Source organism: Hordeum vulgare, chromosome 2H (assembly GCF_904849725.1).
Source record: "Hordeum vulgare subsp. vulgare chromosome 2H, MorexV3_pseudomolecules_assembly, whole genome shotgun sequence".
Taxonomy (NCBI): Eukaryota; Viridiplantae; Streptophyta; class Magnoliopsida; order Poales; family Poaceae; genus Hordeum; species Hordeum vulgare.
This window is the reverse complement of record NC_058519.1, coordinates 28,970,496-28,994,288: the sequence shown is the minus strand read 5'-3', so window position 1 is coordinate 28,994,288 and position 23,793 is coordinate 28,970,496. Positions and strand designations below refer to the sequence as shown.

Genomic DNA, 23,793 nt, shown 5'->3' with positions numbered 1-23,793 from the left:
GAATGGTGCATTTTGAACACAGAAAAACTATGGAGTTCAAATAAGTTCAAAAAAAGTGAAATCCCTTTGTAACAGACGAGTTTCCGTATGAAACCGTGATACTTCCAAAGAGATTGTCCGTTTTGTACACGAAGTGCATCCAGTTTTTGCCGTAACCCTCTCAACTTTTCGCACATGCTATGTGGGTGAAATGATGATACCATGCCAACTTGGAACCTTTTCAGAGTTCATTTCAAATGATTTTCAATTTCATGGTCTTATAGCTCAAAATAATCAGTAAATGCATTGAAAATAACAAATGAAGTCACAAAGGGTTGTAAATTGATGATGTGGCTTCGTATGGTGCATTTTGAACATAGAAAAACTATGGAGTTCAAATAAGTTCAAAAAAATGAAATCCCTTTGTAACAGACGAGTTTTCGTCTCAAACCCTCATACTTCCAAAGAGATTGTCCGTTTTGTACACGAAGTGCATCCAGTTTTTGCCGTAACCCTCTCAACTTTCTCGCACATGATATGTGGGTGAAATGATGATACCATGCCAACTTGGGACCTTTTCATAGTTCATTTCAACTGCTTTTCAATTTCATGGTCTTATAGCTCAAAATAATCAGTAAATGCATGAAAAATAACAAATGAAGTCAGAAAGGGTTGTAAATTGATGATGTGGCTTTGAATGGTGCATTTTGAACACAGAAAAACTATGGAGTTCAAATAAGTTCAAAAAAATGAAATCCCTTTGTAACAGACGAGTTTCCGTATGAAACCCTGATACTTCCAAAGAGATTGTCCGTTTTGTACACGAAGTGCATCCAGTTTTTGCCGTAACCCTCTCAACTTTCTGGCACATGCTATGTGGGTGAAATGAAGATACCATACCAACTCGGAACCTTTTCAGAGTTCATTTCAAATGCTTTTCAATTTCATGGTCTTATAGCTCAAAATAATCAGTAAATGCATGAAAAATAACAAATGAAGTCAGAATGGGTTGTAAATTGATGATGTGGCTTTGAATGGTGCATTTTGAACACAGAAAAACTATGGAGTTCAAATAAGTTCAAAAAATGAAATCCCTTTGTAACAGACGAGTTTCCGTATGAAACCCTCATACTTCCAAAGAGATTGTCCGTTTTGTACACGAAGTGCATCCAGTTTTTGCCGTAACCCTCTCACTTTCTCGCACATGCTATGTGGGTGAAATGATGATACAATGCCAACTTGGAACCTTTTCAGAGTTCATTTCAAATGTTTTCAATTTCGTGGTCTTATAGCTCAAAATAATCAGTAAATGCATGAAAAGTAAAAAATGAAGTTGGAAAGGGTTGTAAATTGATGATGTGCCTTTGAATGGTGCATTTTAAACACAGAAAAACTATGGAGTTCAAATAAGTTCAAAAAAATGAAATCCCTTTGTAACAGACGAGTTTCCGTATGAAACCCTGATACTTCCGAAGAGATTGTCCGTTTTGTACACGAAGTGCATCCAGTTTTTGTCGTAACCCTCTCAACTTTCTCGCACATGCTATGTGGGTGAAATGATGATACCATGCCAAATTGGAACCTTTTCAGAGTTCATTTCAAATGCTTTTCAATTTCATGGTCTTATAGCTCAAAATAACCAGTAAATGCATGAAAAATAACAAATGAAGTAAGAATGGGTTGTAAATTGATGATGTGGCTTTGAATGGTGCATTTTGAACACAGAAAAACTATGGAGTTCAAATAAGTTCAAAAAAGTGAAATCCCTTTGTAACAGACGAGTTTCCGTATGAAACCGTGATACTTTCAAAGAGATTGTCCGTTTTGTACACGAAGTGCATCCAGTTTTTGCCGTAACCCTCTCAACTTTTCGCACATGCTATGTGGGTGAAATGATGATACCATGCCAACTTGGAACCTTTTCAGAGTTCATTTCAAATGATTTTCAATTTCATGGTCTTATAGCTCAAAATAATCAGTAAATGCATTGAAAATAACAAATGAAGTCACAAAGGGTTGTAAATTGATGATGTGGCTTTGAATGGTGCATTTTGAACATAGAAAAACTATGGAGTTCAAATAAGTTCAAAAAAATGAAATCCCTTTGTAACAGATGAGTTTTCGTCTGAAACCCCGATACTTCCAAAGAGATTGTCCGCTTTGTACACGAAGTGCATCCAGTTTTTGCCGTAACCCTCTCAACTTTCTCGCACATGCTATGTGGGTGAAATGATGATACCATGCCAACTTGGAACCTTTTCATAGTTCATTTCAACTGCTTTTCAATTTCATGGTCTTATAGCTCAAAATAATCAGTAAATGCATGAAAAATAACAAACGAAGTCAGAAAGGGTTGTAAATTGATGATGTGGCTTTGAATGGTGCATTTTGAACACAGAAAAACTATGGAGTTCAAATAAGTTCAAAAAAAGTGAAATCCCTTTGTAACAGACGAGTTTCCGTATGAAACCGTGATACTTCCAAAGAGATTGTCCGTTTTGTACACGAAGTGCATCCAGTTTTTGCCGTAACCCTCTCAACTTTTCGCACATGCTATGTGGGTGAAATGATGATACCATGCCAACTTGGAACCTTTTCAGAGTTCATTTCAAATGATTTTCAATTTCATGGTCTTATAGCTCAAAATAATCAGTAAATGCATTGAAAATAACAAATGAAGTCACAAAGGGTTGTAAATTGATGATGTGGCTTCGTATGGTGCATTTTGAACATAGAAAAACTATGGAGTTCAAATAAGTTCAAAAAAATGAAATCCCTTTGTAACAGACGAGTTTTCGTCTGAAACCCTCATACTTCCAAAGAGATTGTCCGTTTTGTACACGAAGTGCATCCAGTTTTTGCCGTAACCCTCTCAACTTTCTCGCACATGATATGTGGGTGAAATGATGATACCATGCCAACTTGGGACCTTTTCATAGTTCATTTCAACTGCTTTTCAATTTCATGGTCTTATAGCTCAAAATAATCAGTAAATGCATGAAAAATAACAAATGAAGTCAGAAAGGGTTGTAAATTGATGATGTGGCTTTGAATGGTGCATTTTGAACACAGAAAAACTATGGAGTTCAAATAAGTTCAAAAAAATGAAATCCCTTTGTAACAGACGAGTTTCCGTATGAAACCCTGATACTTCCAAAGAGATTGTCCGTTTTGTACACGAAGTGCATCCAGTTTTTGCCGTAACCCTCTCAACTTTCTGGCACATGCTATGTGGGTGAAATGAAGATACCATGCCAACTCGGAACCTTTTCAGAGTTCATTTCAAATGCTTTTCAATTTCATGGTCTTATAGCTCAAAATAATCAGTAAATGCATGAAAAATAACAAATGAAGTCAGAATGGGTTGTAAATTGATGATGTGGCTTTGAATGGTGCATTTTGAACACAGAAAAACTATGGAGTTCAAATAAGTTCAAAAAATGAAATCCCTTTGTAACACACGAGTTTCCGTATGAAACCCTCATACTTCCAAAGAGATTGTCCGTTTTGTACACGAAGTGCATCCAGTTTTTGCCGTAACCCTCTCACTTTCTCGCACATGCTATGTGGGTGAAATGATGATACAATGCCAACTTGGAACCTTTTCAGAGTTCATTTCAAATGCTTTTCAATTTCGTGGTCTTATAGCTCAAAATGATCAGTAAATGCATGAAAAATAAAAAATGAAGTTGGAAAGGGTTGTAAATTGATGATGTGCCTTTGAATGGTGCATTTTAAACACAGAAAAACTATGGAGTTCAAATAAGTTCAAAAAAATGAAATCCCTTTGTAACAGACGAGTTTCCGTATGAAACCCTGATACTTCCGAAGAGATTGTCCGTTTTGTACACGAAGTGCATCCAGTTTTTGTCGTAACCCTCTCAACTTTCTCGCACATGCTATGTGGGTGAAATGATGATACCATGCCAAATTGGAACCTTTTCAGAGTTCATTTCAAATGCTTTTCAATTTCATGGTCTTATAGCTCAAAATAACTAGTAAATGCATGAAAAATAACAAATGAAGTAAGAATGGGTTGTAAATTGATGATGTGGCTTTGAATGGTGCATTTTGAACACAGAAAAACTATGGAGTTCAAATAAGTTCAAAAAAGTGAAATCCCTTTGTAACAGACGAGTTTCCGTATGAAACCGTGATACTTTCAAAGAGATTGTCCGTTTTGTACACGAAGTGCATCCAGTTTTTGCCGTAACCCTCTCAACTTTTCGCACATGCTATGTGGGTGAAATGACGATACCATGCCAACTTGGAACCTTTTCAGAGTTCATTTCAAATGATTTTCAATTTCATGGTCTTATAGCTCAAAATAATCAGTAAATGCATTGAAAATAACAAATGAAGTCACAAAGGGTTGTAAATTGATGATGTGGCTTTGAATGGTGCATTTTGAACATAGAAAAACTATGGAGTTCAAATAAGTTCAAAAAAATGAAATCCCTTTGTAACAGATGAGTTTTCGTCTGAAACCCCGATACTTCCAAAGAGATTGTCCGTTTTGTACACGAAGTGCATCCAGTTTTTGCCGTAACCCTCTCAACTTTCTCGCACATGCTATGTGGGTGAAATGATGATACCATGCCAACTTGGAACCTTTTCATAGTTCATTTCAACTGCTTTTCAATTTCATGGTCTTATAGCTCAAAATAATCAGTAAATGCATGAAAAATAACAAATGAAGTCAGAAAGGGTTGTAAATTGATGATGTGGCTTTGAATGGTGCATTTTGAACACAGAAAAACTATGGAGTTCAAATAAGTTCAAAAAAAGTGAAATCCCTTTGTAACAGACGAGTTTCCGTATGAAACCGTGATACTTCCAAAGAGATTGTCCGTTTTGTACACGAAGTGCATCCAGTTTTTGCCGTAACCCTCTCAACTTTTCGCACATGCTATGTGGGTGAAATGATGATACCATGCCAACTTGGAACCTTTTCAGAGTTCATTTCAAATGATTTTCAATTTCATGGTCTTATAGCTCAAAATAATCAGTAAATGCATTGAAAATAACAAATGAAGTCACAAAGGGTTGTAAATTGATGATGTGGCTTCGTATGGTGCATTTTGAACATAGAAAAACTATGGAGTTCAAATAAGTTCAAAAAAATGAAATCCCTTTGTAACAGACGAGTTTTCGTATCAAACCCTCATACTTCCAAAGAGATTGTCCGTTTTGTACACGAAGTGCATCCAGTTTTTGCCGTAACCCTCTCAACTTTCTCGCACATGATATGTGGGTGAAATGATGATACCATGCCAACTTGGGACCTTTTCATAGTTCATTTCAACTGCTTTTCAATTTCATGGTCTTATAGCTCAAAATAATCAGTAAATGCATGAAAAATAACAAATGAAGTCAGAAAGGGTTATAAATTGATGATGTGGCTTTGAATGGTGCATTTTGAACACAGAAAAACTATGGAGTTCAAATAAGTTCAAAAAAATGAAATCCCTTTGTAACAGACGAGTTTCCGTATGAAACCCTGATACTTCCAAAGAGATTGTCCGTTTTGTACACGAAGTGCATCCAGTTTTTGCCGTAACCCTCTCAACTTTCTGGCACATGCTATGTGGGTGAAATGAAGATACCATGCCAACTCGGAACCTTTTCAGAGTTCATTTCAAATGCTTTTCAATTTCATGGTCTTATAGCTCCAAATAATCAGTAAATGCATGAAAAATAACAAATGAAGTCAGAATGGGTTGTAAATTGATGATGTGGCTTTGAATGGTGCATTTTGAACACAGAAAAACTATGGAGTTCAAATAAGTTCAAAAAATGAAATCCCTTTGTAACAGACGAGTTTCCGTATGAAACCCTCATACTTCCAAAGAGATTGTCCGTTTTGTACACGAAGTGCATCCAGTTTTTGCCGTAACCCTCTCACTTTCTCGCACATGCTATGTGGGTGAAATGATGATACAATGCCAACTTGGAACCTTTTCAGAGTTCATTTCAAATGTTTTCAATTTCGTGGTCTTATAGCTCAAAATAATCAGTAAATGCATGAAAAGTAAAAAATGAAGTTGGAAAGGGTTGTAAATTGATGATGTGCCTTTGAATGGTGCATTTTAAACACAGAAAAACTATGGACTTCAAATAAGTTCAAAAAAATGAAATCCCTTTGTAACAGACGAGTTTCCGTATGAAACCCTGATACTTCCGAAGAGATTGTCCGTTTTGTACACGAAGTGCATCCAGTTTTTGTCGTAACCCTCTCAACTTTCTCGCACATGCTATGTGGGTGAAATGATGATACCATGCCAAATTGGAACCTTTTCAGAGTTCATTTCAAATGCTTTTCAATTTCATGGTCTTATAGCTCAAAATAACCAGTAAATGCATGAAAAATAACAAATGAAGTAAGAATGGGTTGTAAATTGATGATGTGGCTTTGAATGGTGCATTTTGAACACAGAAAAACTATGGAGTTCAAATAAGTTCAAAAAAGTGAAATCCCTTTGTAACAGACGAGTTTCCGTATGAAACCGTGATACTTTCAAAGAGATTGTCCGTTTTGTACACGAAGTGCATCCAGTTTTTGCCGTAACCCTCTCAACTTTTCGCACATGCTATGTGGGTGAAATGATGATACCATGCCAACTTGGAACCTTTTCAGAGTTCATTTCAAATGATTTTCAATTTCATGGTCTTATAGCTCAAAATAATCAGTAAATGCATTGAAAATAACAAATGAAGTCACAAAGGGTTGTAAATTGATGATGTGGCTTTGAATGGTGCATTTTGAACATAGAAAAACTATGGAGTTCAAATAAGTTCAAAAAATGAAATCCCTTTGTAACAGATGAGTTTTCGTCTGAAACCCCGATACTTCCAAAGAGATTGTCCGTTTTGTACACGAAGTGCATCCAGTTTTTGCCGTAACCCTCTCAACTTTCTCGCACATGCTATGTGGGTGAAATGATGATACCATGCCAACTTGGAACCTTTTCATAGTTCATTTCAACTGCTTTTCAATTTCATGGTCTTATAGCTCAAAATAATCAGTAAATGCATGAAAAATAACAAATGAAGTCAGAAAGGGTTGTAAATTGATGATGTGGCTTTGAATGGTGCATTTTGAACACAGAAAAACTATGGAGTTCAAATAAGTTCAAAAAAAGTGAAATCCCTTTGTAACAGACGAGTTTCCGTATGAAACCGTGATACTTCCAAAGAGATTGTCCGTTTTGTACACGAAGTGCATCCAGTTTTTGCCGTAACCCTCTCAACTTTTCGCACATGCTATGTGGGTGAAATGATGATACCATGCCAACTTGGAACCTTTTCAGAGTTCATTTCAAATGATTTTTAATTTCATGGTCTTATAGCTCAAAATAATCAGTAAATGCATTGAAAATAACAAATGAAGTCACAAAGGGTTGTAAATTGATGATGTGGCTTCGTATGGTGCATTTTGAACATAGAAAAACTATGGAGTTCAAATAAGTTCAAAAAAATGAAATCCCTTTGTAACAGACGAGTTTTCGTCTGAAACCCTCATACTTCCAAAGAGATTGTCCGTTTTGTACACGAAGTGCATCCAGTTTTTGCCGTAACCCTCTCAACTTTCTCGCACATGATATGTGGGTGAAATGATGATACCATGCCAACTTGGGACCTTTTCATAGTTCATTTCAACTGCTTTTCAATTTCATGGTCTTATAGCTCAAAATAATCAGTAAATGCATGAAAAATAACAAATGAAGTCAGAAAGGGTTGTAAATTGATGATGTGGCTTTGAATGGTGCATTTTGAACACAGAAAAACTATGGAGTTCAAATAAGTTCAAAAAAATGAAATCCCTTTGTAACAGACGAGTTTCCGTATGAAACCCTGATACTTCCAAAGAGATTGTCCGTTTTGTACACGAAGTGCATCCAGTTTTTGCCGTAACCCTCTCAACTTTCTGGCACATGCTATGTGGGTGAAATGAAGATACCATGCCAACTCGGAACCTTTTCAGAGTTCATTTCAAATGCTTTTCAATTTCATGGTCTTATAGCTCAAAATAATCAGTAAATGCATGAAAAATAACAAATGAAGTCAGAATGGGTTGTAAATTGATGATGTGGCTTTGAATGGTGCATTTTGAACACAGAAAAACTATGGAGTTCAAATAAGTTCAAAAAATGAAATCCCTTTGTAACAGACGAGTTTCCGTATGAAACCCTCATACTTCCAAAGAGATTGTCCGTTTTGTACACGAAGTGCATCCAGTTTTTGCCGTAACCCTCTCACTTTCTCGCACATGCTATGTGGGTGAAATGATGATACAATGCCAACTTGGAACCTTTTCAGAGTTCATTTCAAATGCTTTTCAATTTCGTGGTCTTATAGCTCAAAATAATCAGTAAATGCATGAAAAATAAAAAATGAAGTTGGAAAGGGTTGTAAATTGATGATGTGCCTTTGAATGGTGCATTTTAAACACAGAAAAACTATGGAGTTCAAATAAGTTCAAAAAAATGAAATCCCTTTGTAACAGACGAGTTTCCGTATGAAACCCTGATACTTCCGAAGAGATTGTCCGTTTTGTACACGAAGTGCATCCAGTTTTTGTCGTAACCCTCTCAACTTTCTTGCACATGCTATGTGGGTGAAATGATGATACCATGCCAAATTGGAACCTTTTCAGAGTTCATTTCAAATGCTTTTCAATTTCATGGTCTTATAGCTCAAAATAACTAGTAAATGCATGAAAAATAACAAATGAAGTAAGAATGGGTTGTAAATTGATGATGTGGCTTTGAATGGTGCATTTTGAACACAGAAAAACTATGGAGTTCAAATAAGTTCAAAAAAGTGAAATCCCTTTGTAACAGACGAGTTTCCGTATGAAACCGTGATACTTTCAAAGAGATTGTCCGTTTTGTACACGAAGTGCATCCAGTTTTTGCCGTAACCCTCTCAACTTTTCGCACATGCTATGTGGGTGAAATGATGATACCATGCCAACTTGGAACCTTTTCAGAGTTCATTTCAAATGATTTTCAATTTCATGGTCTTATAGCTCAAAATAATCAGTAAATGCATTGAAAATAACAAATGAAGTCACAAAGGGTTGTAAATTGATGATGTGGCTTTGTATGGTGCATTTTGAACATAGAAAAACTATGGAGTTCAAATAAGTTGAAAAAAATGAAATCCCTTTGTAACAGACGAGTTTTCGTCTGAAACCCCGATACTTCCAAAGAGATTGTCCGTTTTGTACACGAAGTGCATCCAGTTTTTGCCGTAACCCTCTCAACTTTCTCGCACATGCTATGTGGGTGAAATGATGATACCATGCCAACTTGGAACCTTTTCATAGTTCATTTCAACTGCTTTTCAATTTCATGGTCTTATAGCTCAAAATAATCAGTAAATGCATGAAAAATAACAAATGAAGTCAGAAAGGGTTGTAAATTGATGATGTGGCTTTGAATGGTGCATTTTGAACACAGAAAAACTATGGAGTTCAAATAAGTTCAAAAAAAGTGAAATCCCTTTGTAACAGACGAGTTTCCGTATGAAACCGTGATACTTCCAAAGAGATTGTCCGTTTTGTACACGAAGTGCATCCAGTTTTTGCCGTAACCCTCTCAACTTTTCGCACATGCTATGTGGGTGAAATGATGATACCATGCCAACTTGGAACCTTTTCAGAGTTCATTTCAAATGATTTTCAATTTCATGGTCTTATAGCTCAAAATAATCAGTAAATGCATTGAAAATAACAAATGAAGTCACAAAGGGTTGTAAATTGATGATGTGGCTTCGTATGGTGCATTTTGAACATAGAAAAACTATGGAGTTCAAATAAGTTCAAAAAAATGAAATCCCTTTGTAACAGACGAGTTTTCGTCTGAAACCCTGATACTTCCAAAGAGATTGTCCGTTTTGTACACGAAGTGCATCCAGTTTTTGCCGTAACCCTCTCAACTTTCTCGCACATGATATGTGGGTGAAATGATGATACCATGCCAACTTGGAACCTTTTCATAGTTCATTTCAACTGCTTTTCAATTTCATGGTCTTATAGCTCAAAATAATCAGTAAATGCATGAAAAATAACAAATGAAGTCAGAAAGGGTTGTAAATTGATGATGTGGCTTTGAATGGTGCATTTTGAACACAGAAAAACTATGGAGTTCAAATAAGTTCAAAAAAATGAAATCCCTTTGTAACAGACGAGTTTCCGTATGAAACCCTGATACTTCCAAAGAGATTGTCCGTTTTGTACACGAAGTGCATCCAGTTTTTGCCGTAACCCTCTCAACTTTCTGGCACATGCTATGTGGGTGAAATGAAGATACCATGCCAACTCGGAACCTTTTCAGAGTTCATTTCAAATGCTTTTCAATTTCATGGTCCTATAGCTCAAAATAATCAGTAAATGCATGAAAAATAACAAATGAAGTCAGAATGGGTTGTAAATTGATGATGTGGCTTTGAATGGTGCATTTTGAACACAGAAAAACTATGGAGTTCAAATAAGTTCAAAAAATGAAATCCCTTTGTAACAGACGAGTTTCCGTATGAAACCCTCATACTTCCAAAGAGATTGTCCGTTTTGTACACGAAGTGCATCCAGTTTTTGCCGTAACCCTCTCACTTTCTCGCACATGCTATGTGGGTGAAATGATGATACAATGCCAACTTGGAACCTTTTCAGAGTTCATTTCAAATGCTTTTCAATTTCGTGGTCTTATAGCTCAAAATAATCAGTAAATGCATGAAAAATAAAAAATGAAGTTGGAAAGGGTTGTAAATTGATGATGTGCCTTTGAATGGTGCATTTTAAACACAGAAAAACTATGGAGTTCAAATAAGTTCAAAAAAATGAAATCCCTTTGTAACAGACGAGTTTCCGTATGAAACCCTGATACTTCCGAAGAGATTGTCCGTTTTGTACACGAAGTGCATCCAGTTTTTGTCGTAACCCTCTCAACTTTCTCGCACATGCTATGTGGGTGAAATGATGATACCATGCCAAATTGGAACCTTTTCACAGTTCATTTCAAATGCTTTTCAATTTCATGGTCTTATAGCTCAAAATAACCAGTAAATGCATGAAAAATAACAAATGAAGTAAGAATGGGTTGTAAATTGATGATGTGGCTTTGAATGGTGCATTTTGAACACAGAAAAACTATGGAGTTCAAATAAGTTCAAAAAAAGTGAAATCCCTTTGTAAGAGACGCCTTTCCGTATGAAACCGTGATACTTCCAAAGAGATTGTCCGTTTTGTACACGAAGTGCATCCAGTTTTTGCCGTAACCCTCTCAACTTTTCGCACATGCTATGTGGGTGAAATGATGATACCATGCCAACTTGGAACCTTTTCAGAGTTCATTTCAAATGATTTTCAATTTCACGGTCTTATAGCTCAAAATAATCAGTAAATGCATTGAAAATAACAAATGAAGTCACAAAGGGTTGTAAATTGATGATGTGGCTTTGTATGGTGCATTTTGAACATAGAAAAACTATGGAGTTCAAATAAGTTCAAAAAAATGAAATCCCTTTGTAAGAGACGAGTTTTCGTCTGAAACCCTGATACTTCCAAAGAGATTGTCCGTTTTGTACACGAAGTGCATCCAGTTTTTGCCGTAATCCTCTCAACTTTCTCACACATGCTATGTGGGTGAAATGATGATACCATGCCAACTTGGAACCTTTTCAGAGTTCATTTCAAATGCTTTTCAATTTCATGGTCTTATAGCTCAAAATAATCAATAAATGCATGAAAAATAATAAATGAAGTCATAGTGGGTTGTAAATTGATGATGTGGCTTTGAATGGTGCATTTTGAACACAAAAAAACTATGAAGTTCAAATAAGTTCAAAAAAATGAAATCCCTTTGTAAGAGACGAGTTTCCGTATGAAACCCTGATACTTCCAAAGAGAATGTCCGTTTTGTACACAAAGTGCATCCAGTTTTTGCCGTAAGCCTCTCAACTTTCTCGAACATGCTATGTGGGTGAAATGATGATACCATGCCAAATTGGAAGCTTTTCAGAGTTCATTTCAAATGCTTTTCAATTTCATGGTCTTATAGCTCAAAATAATTAGTGAATGCATGAAAAATAACAAATGAAGTCAGAAAGGGTTGTAAATTGATGATGTGGCTTTGAATGGTGCATTTTGAACACAGAAAAACGATGGAGTTCAAATAAGTTCAAAAAATTAAATCCCTTTGTAACAGACGAGTTTCCGTATGAAACCCTGATACTTCCAAAGAGATTGTCCGTTTTGTACACGAAGTGCATCCAGTTTTTGCCGTACCCCTCTCAACTTTCTCTCACATGCTATGTGGGTGAAATGATGATACCATGCCAACTTGGAACCTTTTGAAAGTTCATTTCAAATGCTTTTCAATTTCATGGTCTATAGCTCAAAATAATCAGTAAATGCATGAAAAATAACAAATGAATTAGAAAGGGTTGTAAATTGATGATGTGGCTTTGAATGGTGTATTTTGAACACAGAAAAACTATGGAGTTCAAATAAGTTCAAAAAAATGAAATCCCTTTGTAACAGATGATTTTCCGTATGAAACCCTCATACTTCCAAAGAGATTGTCCGTTTTGTACACGAATTGCATCCAGTTTTTGCCGTAACCCTCTCAACTTTCTCGCACATGCTATGTGGGTGAAATGATGATACCATGCCAACCTTTTCAGAGTTCATTTCAAATGCTTTTCAATTTCATGGTCTTATAGCTCAAAATAATCAATAAATGCATGAAAAATAACAAATGAAGTTAGAATGGGTTGTAAATTGATGATGTGGCTTTGAATGGTGCATTTAAACACAGAAAAACTATGGAGTTCAAATAAGTTCAAAAAATGAAATCCCTTTGTAACACACGAGTTTCCGTATGAAACCGTGATACTTTCAAAGAGATTGTCCGTTTTTTACACGAAGTGCATCCAGTTTTTGCCTCTAGTATTATTGAAACTAAAATTATATAGAATTTTGTTACAAACTTTAATAGCAAAAAGAATTATCATAAAAGAAAATAAATAAGTAATTAGAATTTTGTTCAAAACTTTAAAAGCAAAAAAGAATTATCGTAAAAGAAAATAAATAAGTAATCAGAAACAAAAAAGAAAGCAAAAAACAGGAAAAAAAAATTAAAAAAAGTGCCACCTAGATGGCCACCACGGCCTGCATACGACTAGAAACCCATTACTAGGGCGAGGATGCAGGCCCGCAGTAGGCCCAATAGGCCCACAAGCACAGAGAGTGAATTTAGGCCCGTAAGCCTGCAGTAGAGAGGAGCTCGAAGTGGTTGGTTCGACAGGGCTTATAAACCACTCCGAGCCCCTCTCGGCTAGCGAGGTGAGACTAAACATAGCACCGCACCGCGCAAGGCCTTTGGTCCCGGTTGGTGGCACCAACCGGGACTAAAGGGAGGCATTGGTACCGGTTTGTACCACCAAACGGTACCAATGCCTCTGCTTCCCGCCCTTTGGGCTGCTGAAAAGAGACCATTGGTCCCGGTTGGTGCCACCAACCGAGACTAAAGGTGGGGCTATATAAGCGTCAGTTTAGAAATTTTGATCACTCCCCCTCTCTCCATTCGATCCCGACGTCGCCAGTCTACCCGTCTCGCCGTCGACGTCGTCGTCGTCGCCCCACGCCGTCCCGCGCCGCCCCGCGCCGTCCCGCGCCACCCCGCCCATACGCCGTCCCGCACGGCACCTCGCCGTTGCCGTCCCCGACACCGTCGCCGTGAGCAAAGATTTGAGATTTAGTTTAAAATTTATGATTATGGCTAGATTATGTTTCTCTATTATTGTGTCTCAAGGTACTTCAATACTTATCCCGCAAAAAAGTACTTAAATACTTTATTTATGGATATATTTTTTATTTTTTTGCAAACGCTATTTTGAAATATAGCACGTTATTAGCGCGCTATAACTTGTGTAGCATTTGGAGAAGGGTCTCGCTATATTTTGTAGCACACTATTTTTTTCGCTGATATATATGCAAAGATCGAATATGTCAAATTTTTATGATTTTTTTCTGTTCATAGAATTTTTATGATTTTTTTCTGTTGTAATTTTGTTCATAGAATTTTAATGATTTTTTTGTTCATAGTATTTTCTTTGTCAATTTATGTATATGTTCATATTATGTATGTATAGGAAAATTATGCATGATCAAAGTCATTTATGAATATATTCATATTTAGAATAGAGGAAAAAGGAAAAAATAAGAAGAGAAAGTGTTTAATATAATTAGTTAGAAAAATAATAGAACTATAGTTAAACTAGTTTATTTTTAGTAAGTACTACTTTATTTTATTTATAGTAAGTGCTTCGTATATAGTTGAACTAGCTAGTTGATTTAATAAACTACTTTATTTTACTATATATAGAAGTAGTTTGTTTTTAGTAAGTACTACTTTATTTATTTATAGTAAGTGCTTAGTAGTTGAACTAGTTGATTTAATTAATAAAACTACTTTATTTAACTATATATAGAAGTAGTTCCCGCATCGACGTCAACTTGTTATTATATATAATCGTGACACACTTTATTTAACTATGTATGATGATGATTAATTAGTAGGACTTGTTGTTATACACGATGATCCATGATGCGAGCATGAAGAGTTATTATATATAGATGTTCAATTCTTTCGATATATATAGTGTGTCACGATTATATTGTTGTTTACACACATTTACCACATTAAAACAGGAAATTTCTGACGATGGATATTGCGAGTGTGAATACTGCGGCGACTCTCGGGGTATGTGCGACATGCCTCACCTGCGAGACGATAGGTTATTCAGCATGAAGCTTGACGAGAACGGCGATATGTACCTCCGTTGCCATGCAAGAAGATATGTGTTGGAGAGGCTCGGTTTCGAAGGCCACGAGAGAATTGAGACGAGGAGCGCTAAGCTGAGGACTATACATGGTCACACATTTGTTATCCAAGTATTTAATTCAGTTTTTCAAACAGAATTTGGGTGCCCAAAGTGGGAAGATCTTTGCAAGGCTTATGGATTTCAGAAGGGAATGAAAATCACCTTCGATCTTCGTCCTGAAGATAATATGCCAGACAACATCGACCATTGGGTGGTTGTCGATGATATGGTTCCTGTTTTACCTTCATGTGAGTTTCTCAACCATATTTGTCAAGTAATTTGCATTTACATTTATAAATAGTTGGTGTAGTCAACCTGTTTTCCTCTCGCAATTTATATGTCATGTGGTGTTCATCGTCTATTAAAACTTTGGCCACACGTTGCAGGTTCCTAGTTATTGGGCCATAGTTATAATTATATCATGTTACATGTTGTACAAACAACAACAACAACCCAAATTGTCCTTTGAATGATCGTAGCACATGTGGTCGTTTTGAATGGTTTATATAATGCCCACATCGTGTGGACAATTATAAAATTTCTAAGTATTTTTGAAACATTAAATTATTACAAAATTTGGGTGGTTGTCGATGATATGCTTCCTGTTTTACCTCCATGTGAAGTAATTTGCATTTATATTTAGAAATAGTTGGTGTTCATCTATATACTAAATTTGTTAAATTATAATTTACAGCTTATTTCGTTGCTTCGACTGAATTACGAAAATTAATTGACACGACACACTACACGTATCGATCACATCTAACTTGGAAGGAGAAGGACCATCTTCTCCACTTTCTTGTTGCTGGTGTTTTGGCTTCTAGGGATACCTTCCCGTATCATTTTGGAATTGGCCAAAATTATTCATTTTACATGCCACTAGTGCATAGGTTGAGTCCAGATGACATTCGCTAAAATGTCTTGGTAAGAGTTTCCTAATTAAGTACGCTCCACTATTGCATAAAGGGAAATGCTTTAGCTCAGACGTCTGGAGTCTCTCAATCGTCAGACCCTTTTGTTGTCGTTGATTCCTTTTCCATCTCACGGTCCATAATTCCAGCATTTATTGTTCCAATAAATCGAATCACACCGCAAAAAACTCACGATCTCCACAAATCCCGCGTCCCGTTCCTCCGTACCTGTTGCCCCCAATTCCTTCCTCCACTCCCATCGCGTCCGTCTCAACTCCGATCCAATTCTCTCCGTTTGTCACCGCGTCGCCGACGAGTCCAGGCTTCTTCTTTCAGTAGGCGAGCAACATGCTCTCATGGACGAGTCAACACTCAGCAGGTATGGAAGTAGCTCTCCATCTGCATGTTGCCGTAGCACCATCTAGCCCAGTGTGGTTTACCCCGATGCCTACAAACTCCCTTGAAGCGGTCATGGTGGTCTTCTTGGTGAGAAGTTCGCTGATCTGTGTGTGATTTTGCTTCTCCATCCCATCTCCCTGATGCGCTGTCGTGAACCTATTTATCTGATGAGACTCTCAAAAGTGAAGCAGCAACGACGTCCCTTCTTCACAACTATGATACAAGCATCGCCAATCTGTATGAAATCGGCCCGCACCTCTTCTCATCTCCCCTAGTTAATCCATTTATTTTCATCTCAATTTGGTATGTATAAATTTACAGAATCATCCACTGACTTTGCTAACTAATTTAGTTCTAGTTTACATCTCCAAATTTGTATGCTTCCGATTGAGATCATTCATTTGAGATAGCATCATTTTCTATGCTTCCAATTTTTATGCAACAGTTGTTAAGACTTGCGTTAATACGATGCTACCAAATGTGCATGCTTCATACGTATAATTGTGCTTCGGCAGTGCATACATTTTATTCATAAGTATTATTGTTCTGATGCCTCACCTTGTCTTTGTTTCATTTGGTTCATCCTTTTAAAGTTGTGCTTCTACACTACATAAATTTGCTTCATTTCCATGCTTCATATTGTTTGTACTTGATAGCGAAAAAGTCCATGCTTCCTAAAATTCCCATGTAGTACATTGTTGATCTTAATTTGAAGGAATAGAATCAAGTTTCTGAGTCAGATTTTTTTGTTGACGAAGGATGCGACCCATAATCCCATATACTTTCTTCCTTATTTTTCATTCTTCCAGTTTCTATTGCAAGCAGCATATGGTTATATTTGCTAATGTAGATCTAAAGTTATTCCTTTTCAATATGCATCATGAAGTGGAGGGAACCCATGAGTTCTTGAAGAGTTATTTTGCGGCAATTCGATTCAGTGATGCAGTTTTATGCCTCAAAGACAGCTGCAAAACCTACGTCGTTGATTGAGGGTGCAGTATTATACTCTGGAAGTTGGCCCTTTCCTGAGCCCCCAGATGCGAGAACCATGAAGGCTGCATGATAAAGCAGGCATATGCGTACTTATGTGATGCAGTACATGATCCCTTGATTCCGACGACAACATGCACACAACCTATGCTGCTCGACGCCTCAAGAAGCTGTGCCGAAGTCAATCTTATGGTCTCCTCATCCAAGGTGTATAGACACAACTAGAAAGCAATTGCCATTTTGCTTTAAAGCGGATGTTTGACACATGGAAGCAAATAGACTTACTATGTCCATCAAATCATACTCCATCTGATAGCAGTTTTTATTCTCTTGTCAAACTTTTGAAGCATTTGTAATAGTAACATTGGAAATATTTTTCTCATTGGGGGGTGTTTGGTTAAAAGCAATTCTAAAGTGGATGGAAACAATATGCTATGGTTCTGAAAGTAATATTGATTTTCTCTTTGATAGTAGCAAATTTATATTGGGTTGGCTGGAAGCAGTTCTCCAGTCGATGGAAGCTATTCTCTAGTCGATGCAAGCAAGATAGCAATGCTTTTGAAACAAAACAACAGTTATGTAGAACCTAATTTTTTATTACATTGAAGCAAAAAAACCATTCACCACAGAAGAAAAAAATTCGATGAATGGAAACACCAATTTTATTCTAAAGGAAGCAAACTATTTTACATGACATTGCAACCGTTTGTGGAAGTATATATTAATTGCATATATAGGAAGGAAAATTGAATTTAATAATTAGTTAAAATATTTGCTTCCCACAAATCTGCAAGTAGTTTCCTGAAACCAAATTCTTTTGCTTCCTACAAATCCTTGCAGTTAATCCCACGCAATTAGTGGCGTGCATAACTAGTAGTACCTGATTTACGGATGTAATTTAATGCAAACCCACACTCCAGAGGGCCATCTGACGGATCCTATAGTTCTAATCCTATGGCTCATGATTAGTCTGATGGGAAGCAGGGATCAGTAGTCTGATCCCTAGCGGTTCCCTTGCATAAATGGTGTTGATTACATTGCTAACTAGGTTATTATTATGTTCTTCAACATCAACTGCCACATAATGTAGTGCCTCCGTTAATGGACGCAGAAGGTCAAATGAGAATTAGAAGCCCCCTGAGGGCTGAGTTCTATGCTACATACTTGATTAACTTCAAATCAAGATAAAAAAGACTCCAAATTGAAGCATGGAGAGAAATAAAGAAGGTTCGCAAGCCACAGGCTGGAGACCGTTGGATCTCTGTGATTCATCATGGAGCCATAGGTGTTATTGTGTTTGATGACATTATATCTAAGAGCGAGGACTAGGTCTTATGAGTGACAAGTTATTCTAGTTTATATTATTACTTGACATGATCGATTAATTAGGATGCATGATGCCTATGATGACTATATATATATTATGATGTTTCTCTGTTTTATTTTATGTGTATCATATGATAATTTGGTATATGATTAAGTTGACGATGAGTTGTTAGATGATCGATTAGAATACTATTGTCATTCGACGAAAATGATATGAAATGATATAGTGTAAAAAAGATGCATATATGTCCATGTAACTCGTGTCTACATTTTGTAAATATGTTCGACAAAGCACGACGGATGACCAAGCACGGAGATATATAAGAGAGGACACTTTTCTCTATTAGCTAGCTAATAACAACCTTAATTAACCCCTAAACCAGCCCCTTTAAAAAAACCTCAGCTCCAGTCAGGTGCTGACGCGTGGATGCCTTTTGGTCCCGGTTGGTGTCATCAACCGGGACTAAAGGCCCCCCTGCCTGGCCTGGCCGCAGCGGCCACGTGGAGGCCCACCTGTCCCGGTTCGTGTAAGAACCGGGACTAAAGACAAAGGGCATTAGTAACGACCTTTTTGTCCCGGTTTCAGAACCGGGACAGAAGGCCCTTATGAACCGGGACAAAATGCCTTTTTCCTACTAGTGCACCAATATCAACCTGTCTGATGTGGTGCAAAGCACAGCATACGTCGGGTTCTCATCGGCGAGGTCCGACTTTTTCTCCACACGCCAATTAATCCTTGGCTGGAGCTTTGCGCTTGATGGGCCAGCTCCTGCACTAGACATCTCGGTGCTGACAGCCAGGTCCATGTCACTGAAGATCGTGCTGGCCATAGCATCGGTGACGCTGGTTTTGGTAGGCATCGGAGTCTACATCTTTGTAAGACGGCGTCTCAAGTACTCCGAGGTGCATGAAGACTGGGAGGTCCCGTTTGGCCCGAACCGGTTCTCTTACAAGGACTTGTTTCATGCGACCGAGGGGTTCAGTGACAAGAACTTGCTTGGGAGGGGAGGTTTTGGAAGTGTCTATAAGGGAGTGCTTCGCAAGCCCGACATGAAGGTTGCCGTGAAGAGAATGTCACACGATTCAAGGCAGGGGGTAAAGGAGTTCATTGCTGAGGTGGTGAGCATTGGTCGTCTTCGACACCGAAATCTTGCACAATTGTTGGGCTACTGCAGGCGTAAGGGTGAGCTTCTTCTGATATATGAGTACATGGAAAATGGTAGCCTTGACAAGTACCTACACAATATAAAAGGCCTAGTTTTGGATTGGCCTCAGAGGTACTGGATCATCAAAGGTGTGGCCTCAAGCTTGTCCTATCTTCATGAGAATTGGGAGCATGTCGTCATCCATCGAGACATAAAGCTAAGCAATGTGCTCTTGGATAGTCAGATGAATGGACGGTTAGGTGATTTTGGCCTTGCAAGGATATATGACCATGAAACCACCGCTCCAGCCACACATTTGGCTGGCACCATTGGATATCTGGCGCCAGAGCTTGCGCGCACAGGGAGGCCAATGCCCTTCACCGATGTGTACGCATTTGGCATGTTTCTCCTTGAGGTCACATGTGGACGCAAGCCAATCTTCACCAACGAGCAAAATAATCGGTTATTGTTGGTAGAGTGGGTGCTTGAGCACCACCGGAATGGCTCAATCCTCGACACGGTAGATCCACGAATCCAAGGGGAATTCAATAGGGAGGAGGTAAGCATCGTGCTCAATCTAGGTTTGCTATGCACATACCCATTGCCTGATGTGCGGCCTATTATGCGGATGGTCATGCACTACCTCGACCATGGTTAGTCGCCTCCAGATTTATCTCCGGCCTACATAACCTACATGGACCTTCTGCAAAACGAAGTGTGTAATTCATACAACATGAACACAGCATGTTCCGAGGCTGCAACGAGTGTTGCCACTGTATCTTCAGCAACAATTTTGCGGGACGGAAGATGAAGCGTGTATGTAATTGATTTCTCTCTCTTTCCCTCTCTCTCTCTCACACACACGAACCCCCCCCCCTCCCCCTTGTAATCAACTCATGACCTCAACTAGATCATTTCATTGTCACCATATGTTCCCAATTAGCCTAAGGAGCTCTAGTACTATTGTACGAATTCAACGTCTACTTTTTCCTTTATAAAATGTCTATCTATCTCATATGTTTAGTTCTGTGATGGTTGACTGGATTAGTCACTATATTGACGGTAGCTTAATTTTTCACAGTAAAACTAGAGAGGTGTACCACTAAAATTATTGTAGTTCTGTTACTAAAAAAATCATCCACAACAACTCACATAATCCTAATGCAATTGACCTAAAGTCATCTTGTATCATGAAACTTCCAACGACACTTTATTTCTTACTTCTCCAACTAACAAGATTACCACCAAAAAATAACAATAACCAGATTTGGACCTTCTATCATCTAAGTTAGTAGCCCCGGTCAGCAACATTATATCTCTTTTCCACGACAACTCTTAAGATATTGGAGGGTTCTGTTTACCTCATCTGAATGGCTGAATCCAGGATCATGCACATTCTGCTGAACACAGTAACAACCTGTGCAAGCAAGAACTCTGACAATAAAGTTACCTCTGAAGAAATGGCTGATCTAGAGGAGGTTGCCTTATATTGTATTAACATTTGAAAAAAATACCGCCCCTACTTCCGCTTCCTCTGACACAGGTGATATCTGTCAATGAACATAAGGATATGGGCTTGCATTATCTTAAATTAGAATACTTGAACAAAAATCACCATGATAGATCGTGCAGCTAATAACAATTAACAACCCATTGCAAGCTGTCAGAAAACACAAGACTGAAAAGATTCAAGCAAGTAGTTAACTGAAAAGATCCAGATAAGTTCATGGTGATATCATCCATGGAGATGAGGCATGCAGAGATATCATTTTTCTTTTTTTAACAAGGGGCCTCAATATACCTTTTTTTTAGTAAAGAGGGTGAAGATACTAGTCATCGAGAACCATTAAAAGAAGTTCCTGTCCAGAAAATACGGAGTACTCCCTCCGTATACAAATATAAGAGTGTTTCAATGTTTTAAATAGCGGGCTACGGCAAATAGCGGCGAGCCTCTAAATCAGCTATAGCGGGCTATAACGGCATATTTGTACATGATACCATTTAGCGGCACCCTGCTGAAAAGGCTATAACGAGGCTATAGCGGGGCTATAGCAGGCTATTTAAAACTATGAAGTGTTTAGATCACAACTTTAGTTATCTAAACGCTTTTATATTTACGGAGGGAGTAGAAGATAAGGGAGGTTTGCTTATTTGTATAGTAGAACAGCTAAGAAATATACCTCATCCATCGGTGCTAAAGCCTAAATATTTTTTGCTCCTGAATAGCTAACACGGTACATTTGGATTATTCTGACAAAATCCTGACCATTTTGCAGAGGACTTATGTCACTCATGAGCACCAAGTTCAGCTGCGTTTTCGACTTAGCAAAACGTAACGACTGTGTGTTCATCGTAAAACACATATACGGACGAACACGAGAGCTATGACAGCCACTAGAATACGCTATCATGCGAGACGGCAAGGCGCACCACTAATTGGACGATTTGATGGCCATATATATCCTGTCGAGCACGGTGCAAAAAAAATGGTCATCCTATACGCGTTACACGTAGCTTAACCAAATAGCCACTGCTCTATCATGTATCTATTACCTCAAGACTGAAGAACGTCGACTTGAGACTTGTGGTTGCCCGGCCTGGCCAGTCGTCTCACGTTTCTTAGAAAATATCTTGTGGTGTGTAGGCTGTAGACAATGTGCAGTCACTCGAGAGAGAGCACATTTTCTAGGCCCCATCGATATGCATTCCCATTTTAGTTGACCACAGTTCAAAAAGGTTCTCCTAACCGAACTCCTTATAGCATCTTAAACAACCACCTAACCCACGGCGCGTTAAAAATCAGTCTACATCACGTCGTTCATCTATTTTGACGCGACGGTCAGCGCTGGCTCCAGCGGACGCGTTAAAATGCAGCGCGCGCGTAGCTCCAACAGGCGCGTTAAAATACAGTTTGTGCAAGTTTTGTGCAATATAGAACTACAAAAAACAAAACAAATTAGCACTACAAACACCAATAACAAGCATGATGAACATGGATGAAATGACATTTACTCTATCTATATCATTAGTGCCACTTGGGTTCAACTTGTCAACCGCCACTTGTGCGGCCGCCCATTTTTGATAATCTCGGTTGATGGTCTACCACCAGGAGCGAAGAGATCGTTCCGTGCGGTCAACTCCATTCTTGTTGTGTAGATCAAAGTGCTCCATCATCCGATTTCAATATGCATCTCTACTTTGATCACCTCCAACAGATGGATCCCTCGACACTTGCAACCAAGTATTGCATAGCAATATGTCTTCATCGTTGATGCAGTTGCCTCCTCTTCCTTTTGGTGCATCGACAATGCCCTCACCATCCTCGTCCACCTCGAACTCATGGTCATTGAAATGCATGTCATTGCTTTGAGACGAATGAGAATTGTTGAAGCCAACACCCATAGTTGACATATATGCCGCATCAAATGATATACAACGAAGCAAATGAGCTATCTACATGTATGCATTCAAAAAATAACAACAACAAAAAGTTGGCAATTTTTTTTTACCTTTCAGGCATTTCCTCAAACACCTTGTACGCGTCAGCCGCCAGCTCAACAAGTAAGCTCGCCGGTGCTTCGGTATCCGCTGTGGCCCTCGCATGCCCTGCAAGTTTCTTCCTCGACGGCTTGGAGGAGCCGGAGCCGTCCGCCGCCTTGTTCTTCTTCGCGGGAAACCTTGCCCTTCTTCGGCCACGCCGCATTTGGGAGCTTCGAGAGGGGGGCACGTGGCTTCACGGCGAGCGCCGGCGCGAGGCCACCCGCCGCATGAAAAGGCCGCGGGCGACGCCGGTGCTTGGAGGAGCGCCAGCGGAGGCGAAGCCAAAGCTCCCCGCGCTAGGGTTTGCGGCGGCGGCGGCCTCTGCCGCAAAGGGGTCGCGGGTGTAGGAAGGGGTGAGGGGGTTGCCGACGAGGGCGTCCATCGGGTCAGTTCGCCGACGACGGCGCGGGCCGGGAAGTTGGCGCGGTGAAGAGAGAGCGGCACGAGCGCTCGAGTGTGCAGCGCGCAAAAGCAGACGCACCAAATACACAGGGATGCGATGACGATTGGAACAGCCCACCGCATACTGTAATCTATATGTGGTGGGCGCGTTTATGGCTCGTTCGGTGAAGCTCATTTTAGTATTGCACGCGCGATAAAAAGCTCAAATTTTG

General features: G+C 38.7%; 1 pseudogene; it reads left to right on the top strand.

Annotated features, from left to right (window-relative positions):
* Positions 1-20,450, top strand: part of LOC123425173 — a 43,232-nt pseudogene extending 22,782 nt beyond the window's left edge.
* Positions 20,451-23,793: the final 3,343 nt, after the last annotated feature.